We start from the raw sequence: 6,516 nt of genomic DNA, 5'->3' as shown, positions 1-6,516 counted from the left end.
TCAAGCCCAAGTGCAAGGTACAGCCTTTCAGAGACTGACCTGAAACAGGCAGGCGAAAGCACAGACTTCCCAGGACCCCACTCCACTGCAACATCACCAGTCGGGAGCGAAAATGGGAGCGGAGGTGCAAGTGATGCAGGTCACGATAGCTCGCCAATTCCAGAAGATCACTTGAAACTAGAAATGGCCTTGCAGTCCGTGCTTTCATCTACTCCTCGTGAGCCGGAAGCATCGGCTATAACTAGGGTTGCCACTTCACCCGCGGAGCACAAAAGCCAAAACGATTTGTCCAAACTGAAGGAAATGATCACAACATTGGCCACGGCCATAAGTGAACTTAAGAAAGACATTCAGAAAAATATGAAGAAAGAAATAAATGGCTTGCTCAAGACAAACGAGAAGCTCCAAAATGAGACAAACGAGAAGATGCAGCTGGAGCTGTGGCAGGATAAAAAGACTTTGGAAGACATATATATAATCGTTTTGATGCAACCTTTAAAGGTATGCTGGGAAAAATTGAGGAACACATTCAGGAAAATGCATCTAAACTGAGAGAACTTGCCGATCAGCTGAAAGAAACAGCGGAACATTTGGCATCTACCGCCAATGGAAAAGCTACAGCTGCGAATTCCGAATGCAAAAAACTCAACAGACTTGCGGCTCTGGAAGATGGATGCAGAAGGAATAATATTAGAATCGAAGGTCTACCTGAAAGTCCCAACCCAGTGAAATTTGTAGCTGAAGTATTCTCAAAAATAGGACTTTAAATCAGATACGAGATAGCGGGTTATCGCATACATGAATCAAATACCTCTAAACCTAGGACTTAATTGTTCGCTTCAAAAGATTCCAATTTAAGCTTAATGTAATGACACTTCTCAGATACAAACAAGAGATTATATTTGAAAATAACCACATTCGTATTTATCCTGATTTCTCACCCTCAACAGCTGCTAAACGTGCTGCTTTTTGCAACATTAAACAGTTGTTACAGAAAACCAAAATCAGATACAGCCCCTTGTATCCTGCCAAACTGAAAGTGGATGTTCAAGACAAATATCACATCTTCTTCAACATGGAGGAAGAAGAAAAGGAATTAAGAAAGCTGATCCCGACATTTTTTTGAAATACTATAATGAGTTGCATCCTGTCATGGCGTGGCAATAAGATATTATCTGCTGTCAGTAGTTATATGCATGCGGCTACTGTCACAATGATTTATGACCCTTAAGCCCCGCCCCTTTGGACTTTGAACCGGAAGTCCCGCCCTATGATTGATGACCTTAAGCCCCGCCCCTATGACGCAATACCGGAAGTCCCTCCCAGCTGATGCAACACCGGAAATCCCGCCCCCTGCTGACGTCACCGCTCCCACCACGTGACCTAGCCCCCGCCCTCTGGCACCTGATTGGTTCAGGAAACTGTCAAGGGCCTTTTGATGGATGTCTGTCCCCTGTTTGAACTCATCCCCGGCACCTGATTGGTTCAGGAAACTGTCAAGGGCAGTTTGATGGATGTCTGACCCTCCTTGAACCCGCCCCCACGGCACCTGATTGGTTCAGGAAAATGTCAAGGGGAATTTGATGGATGTCTGACCCCTGTTTGATCCCACAGGTGCTTAATTAAACAAACTGTCAAGAGCAGCCCCCCTCCATGAACGGGCATGCCTGGGGCATGTCCTGACAAATCCAGGCCAGTTACAGACCTGTTTCTATCCAGACCCTGCCGTTCACCCCTTCTGAAAAGGGCTGTATAAAAAGTGAAGCATTTTCTAAAGACTCTGTGAAAAAAAATGGAATCTATACCCAATGCCCCGGTGAAGCGTCCGTTCCGCAGAATCTATTTGAAGGATCGTTTGAGAAGGGTTAAAAGATGTTTGGTGCCTGAGTTTCTCGAAGCTGAAGCTCGGTCTAAGTTGTGCGAAGCCCGGCTGTTATCGGAGGACAACAAGGAAAACTGTCCGCCAGCTTTAATATTGAAGGACTGAATTGAAACGGCGGTCGAGTAACGGACTATGAGGGCTGAAACATAACTCGATTCGTGTGATGACGCCACTGAAAACCCTCCTTTATTTTAAGCCACGCCCTCCTCTTTTATCATAAATACACAGCCTGTTAATCAGAGGACCAAAAGAAGGACCATTTAAAGCTCACCAGCATGTCAGTAGCTACTGACTTTGAAATGACGGGGATCGGCGTAACACCCTCCGGGATACCGCCTGAAGCTCCAAAGCCTGAAGCTTCGTGGTCTGAGACTTCATGGCCTGAGGCTTCATGGCCTGAATCTTACCAGTTCCATAACTCGGTCCAGACTGACGGTCTTCCAGATCCCCAAAAATCTGACCTCTGGTATTTTAGTATACGACCCGATTACAGTCTCTGGTCAAGAGACCTCGAGCCAGATTGCGGATTCCATTCTCCAGGTCCGGGATGGTCTTGCGCCGCCTCCGCTGATGATCAGACGGATAACCCCAGCTCCGCCAATGGTGCTCAGACGGATAACACCGTCTCCGATAAGGGTACTCAGACGGACATCTCTTACCTAGCTCCAGGACAACCATGGGTGATCAGACAAGGTCCGGAGGAGCCGGAGGAACCGATGTCGATCGATCCGGCTGAGACGGCCTTGGATTGCCCGGATGGTGTGCTGCCTGAAACCTGGAAAAAGGCTCAGCAAATTGTTAAAGGGCTGATGACGAGTCTGCTGGATATCATCATCTACTACGATCAGAAAAAAGAATGTCAAGGCTGCGAGATAGCCCATCCCAGCCAGAGAAGACATACCTGCCTCTTTGAACCTGAAACCACCTACCGTCAAGGGCGCTTTCAGAGGATTCTGAAGATTTTTCGCAAGTCTTGGCTGAAAGGACTGGTGGTGAAAATTCTAGGTTATTTTAATATTCTACTGCCGATACACAAAATACAAGCTGTGGTTGAAAAGAATGTGTGTGAGTTTGATAATACCAACTCTATTCATGATACATTAATGCAGTCATTTTATGATATGGATGAATACTCTTACACTGTAGCCCGCCGTGTGGCAAATGAGTTTTGTAAGCGGAATCTTAATCATGAGGGTCATATGAACCTGTGGACTAAATATGACCTGGAATTTGATGATATGATAGAACTGAGTTGTAATTTTGTACCTGAAACTGTGTGAACAATTCAGACTCCTAAATAAATGTTTTCTATAAGGTTAAGTGTTGTCAGTGTCTGTTTTATCACCGGCGATGGAGCAGGTCTTGGAAAAAACATATTATAACTCTGAGAACGCCGGGGGCTTGGGGGTAAGATTCCTTGAAAAGAGCTCTCCGGCATGCGGGGCACCGTATTGGGGACCAAGAGGTATCCGATTGGTTATCGGGGCAATACACCTACACGATCCATAAACCGGCCAGAGTCCACTTTAAAAGGAATAAGGTGTACGTTTCCAATATAGATGGGCAATGGCAGATCGATCTGGTGGATATGACAAACCTGGCCGACTATAACCAGGGTTACAAGTATCTACTGACTTGTATAGATATTCTTTCTAAATATGCCTGGGTCAGGGTACTGAAAAACAAAACGGGTAAAAAAGTAACGAGGGCTTTTCGAGAAATTTTGGAGCAAGGTAGAGTTCCCGTCAAACTGCAGACCGATAGCGGTAAAGAGTTTCTCAATCGGGAATTTCAAACCCTGCTCAAGAAACACGGAATTAAACATTTTACCACCGCTAGTGAATTAAAGGCTTCGGTGGTGGAGAGATTTAACCGAACTCTGAAGACCAAAATGTGGCGTTATTTCAGCTCCCGGAATACCCGGTCCTATCTGCAAGGGTTACAGGACTTGGTGAAATCTTATAATCTGAGTCATCACCGAGGTATAAAATGCCCCAGCCGAGGTGAATAGTTCCAATTCTTGGAAAGTCATTAAAACCTTATACGGCCTAACTAAACCCCAAAGAAACCCAATATATAAGTTCAAAGTCGGTGATGCGGTGAGAGTGTCGAAATCCCGGAATCCTTTTACTAAAGGATACGAACAAACCTTTTCAGACGAGGTATTTACCGTTTCTGAACTAGTCCCGAGGGAGCCGCCTGTCTACAGGCTCAAAGATTATGATGGCGAAGACATTATAGGCTCCTTTTACGGCAGAGTTACAAAAGATTCGAGGGCGGACATCTTTAGGATTGAAAAGATTCTGGCGAAAAAAAATATCCGTAGAAAAAAGCATATTTTGGTGAAATGGCTCGGATGGCCCGAAAAGTTTAACAGTTGGATCCCTGAAAGCTATGCGCAAGATGTTAAATACTGAGAATGAAAAATAGTATTTCATTCACAGGGTTTTCACGATGGAGAGAAAAAGCTTTTACGTCGTTCTTCCCAGCAATTCTTCCCGGGATGTTTTCCCTAATAACACCATCTCCGAATTTACCGTCAAATTAGCCGCCCCCATCGAACTACAGGGCCCTTGGGAAGTTGCATTGGCTGAAATTCAGTATCCGCACACCTGGAATACCCTAGATAAACCGGATAATAATTTTATTGTGGTGTCCCCGCGAATAGTTAAATATTATACTATTCCGTCAGGGTATTACGCTAGCCTCGAGAAAGTGACTTCTAAGATGAATGAAGCGTCGGCGAAAGAACCCCAGGCCGTCGAGGGCGGTTCAGCCAACACACCAACACCTGAAAACACTATGAGATTCCGCTACAGCGCTATCGAGCGAAGATTCAACGTCTTTAGCAGCGTGAAGGATGAATTTTTACATGTCAAGGGACAGTTGGCGAGGCTTTTAGGAGCTCATGGGGACGTGAGCATAGGTCTGGTGAATGAAGCTCCATACCCCGCGGATATCAGAGCGGGGTTTTATACCTTGTACGTCTACAGCGATATTGTGTCTCACCAAAGAGTCGGAGACAGCTACGTCCCTCTCTTGAGATGCGTACATATTGAGGATGAGATGAATAAGATTACCACAATCACCTACGACAGGCCGCACTACGTCCGTCAGCAAGAGTCAGTTTGATACTTTGACCGTTGAAATAAAGACGGATCAGAACAAACCGGTTCCATTTCAGTTTGGTAAAGTCATTGTCAAGTTACATTTCAGACCCTGTAAAAGTTGTATACACGACTAATACAGAGATGAGATCTTACCTGGACCCTAGCCCCTACGTGCATTATTATGAAACCCAAGCGGGCAACGGTCTCCCGGTTTTCTGGGGCCCCGTGATGTACGGTTCTGGGATCGGAATATTTCGCGGATTGTTTAGACGGGCTTTGCCTCTCTTAAAAAGAGGCTTCGAAATTGTCAAACCTCACATTAAATCAGCTGCTAAGAATATTGTCAAAGACGTGGTGGCAGGGGCCATGTCGGGAGCGATGACTCGAGGAAGCGAAGAAAATCAATCGGGGTCGGGTCTGATGGTGATGAGGAAAACTAAGCGTAAGAGACCGCCCGGATCACGAGCCGGACCCGTCCTCAAAAAGACGCGCCGTTCGGCTTTTACATCATTTTCTTCTCTCCGCCACAAGGATAAGTCCCGCAGAAAAAAGAAATCGAAAAACATTTTTTAGTTCAAGATGTCTTTCGTTCATCGAATGTCTCAAGAGTGTGTGAAATCCGAACTGGACTTGTTTACGGTACCTTATACTCAGACTAGCGTAGAAAAAAGCATCTACGTCGAGGTCCCCCCTCTCTCAGCTCTATCGGAAGTCGCCCCGTTGGAGTTTCTGATTACCGGGAACGGGGAAGACTACTTGGACCTGAATAACACGCTTCTACACGTCCGATGCAAAATCGTCAATGCCGACGGAACTAATCCGGGCCAAGGGGCCCGGGTAGCCTTGGTTAATTATCCGATAGCCGCTTTATTTTCACAAGTGGATGTCACCTTGGGAGATCGCTTAATATCCCAGAGTTCCAGCCTTTACCCGTACAGGGCCCTTTTTGAGGAACTGTTAAATTACAGCAATGAAACTCTCAAGTTCCAATTTGCTTCGGGTCTTTTTTACAAAGACACGGCCAACGAACATGAAAACACAGCCTTGGACGGGCCGAATGAGGGTTTCAAAAAAAGAAACGGATATACGGCCCAGGGTAAAACAGTAGAACTCCTCGGGCCTATTCATTCCGACCTATTTTTTCAAGAAAAATTAATTCTAAATGTGGTGGATGTCAGAATAAAAATGGTACGGAGCAAAAATAAATTCTGTCTGATGTCCGGAGATGCCGAAGCGTTACAAAGTAAACATTTTATCCGCCGCTCTTTTTGTCAAGAAAGTTAAAGTTTCATCGGCGGTGAAAATAGGGCACGCCCAAGCTCTCACCACCGCCAATGCCAAGTACCCCGTGGAAAGAGTGAATATGAAAGTTCTGAGTATGCCAGCCGGGATACGAGTGAGCAATCAGGAGAACCTGTTCTTGGGACAGATACCCAAGTACGTGGTCCTAGGCCTGGTGGATAATGATGCCTTTTCGGGAGATTACGCCAGAAACCCCTTCAATTTCAAGCATAACCAGGTGGA

The sequence above is a fragment of the Polypterus senegalus genome, chromosome 3 (genome assembly GCF_016835505.1).
Source record: "Polypterus senegalus isolate Bchr_013 chromosome 3, ASM1683550v1, whole genome shotgun sequence".
NCBI lineage: Eukaryota > Metazoa > Chordata > Cladistia > Polypteriformes > Polypteridae > Polypterus > Polypterus senegalus.
Note: the sequence above shows the minus strand (reverse complement) of the source record.